This window comes from Lycium ferocissimum, unplaced genomic scaffold (assembly GCF_029784015.1).
Source record: "Lycium ferocissimum isolate CSIRO_LF1 unplaced genomic scaffold, AGI_CSIRO_Lferr_CH_V1 ctg7447, whole genome shotgun sequence".
NCBI classification, from domain to species: Eukaryota; Viridiplantae; Streptophyta; class Magnoliopsida; order Solanales; family Solanaceae; genus Lycium; species Lycium ferocissimum.
In genome coordinates, this window is record NW_026726786.1 from 1,515 (window position 1) to 2,500 (window position 986).

Genomic DNA, 986 nt, shown 5'->3' on the forward strand with positions numbered 1-986 from the left:
AACAAATAAATGCAAGAAGGTTACACTTAGGTCGCTTGGTCGAACAAGTTATTCCGTGGATTACTTATCCCGGGGATTAGCTATCCTGGGATTAGTTATTCCAACCTCCCACATGGATAAAATAGACTACAATACAGAATAACTAATCCCGGATTAGTTATTTTCATGATTTTATTCCAACCAAACGCGATAAACTCATCTCAAATTTAATCCTGGGATTATTTATCCCTTATCTCTCATACCAAATGAGCCCTTAAGATTCTGACTTATGACCTAAAGCAATTTTGGACGCTCTCGTAGCACTACATTTTAAGCTTTCCTTGTGTCAAGAGTATTAAGAAACATACATACAAGAAAATGTTTAATTTTATCCTACATGTACAATGAAATTATGGGATGACGGAAATTCTATTGAACCCCCTTGATTGAATTTATATCTACCACTTCTCTAGCTCATACGAAAGGCAAATATTTACCTGCACTTTGAAAGACAAATAAATGCACGACATGTGCCTCGAATATGAAGTCTTATATTCCACTCCGAACAAGTGTGTTAGGGGTAATAAGTACTGCAAAGTCTAAGTAGTTGAAAATTCGAGACAAGTGTAGGGGATATTTATGTATTATTTAATTAACTTATACACTGACAATTTGCATAAGAATTTTCCAAATTAAAGCAGGCAACTTTCTTTCTTTTTTATATTTTATTCTGTTATTTAAAGGTTACCAATCCTACTCCTTTATAAACGATTATCTCAGCCTATCTTTTGTTAACCGATAGTATTAAAATATTATCTTACACTGCCATTTCATAAAAGTTGAATTCTTAAACTAGTATAACTCTATCTATAGGTGACCCATTTTACCTGTGGTGAATTTGTTGTTGGTTTTAGACTTAATCACACTGTGATGAATGCATATGGCTTGAAAATGTTTTTAAATGCATTAAACGAATTAATTCAAGGAGCTTCTGCACCTTCTATATT

The 986-nt window shown here is 33.0% G+C and overlaps 1 pseudogene; it reads left to right on the forward strand.

Annotated features, from left to right (window-relative positions):
- The first annotated feature begins 852 nt into the window (after positions 1 to 852).
- Positions 853 to 986, forward strand: part of LOC132045641 (methanol O-anthraniloyltransferase-like) — a 963-nt pseudogene continuing 829 nt past the window's right edge.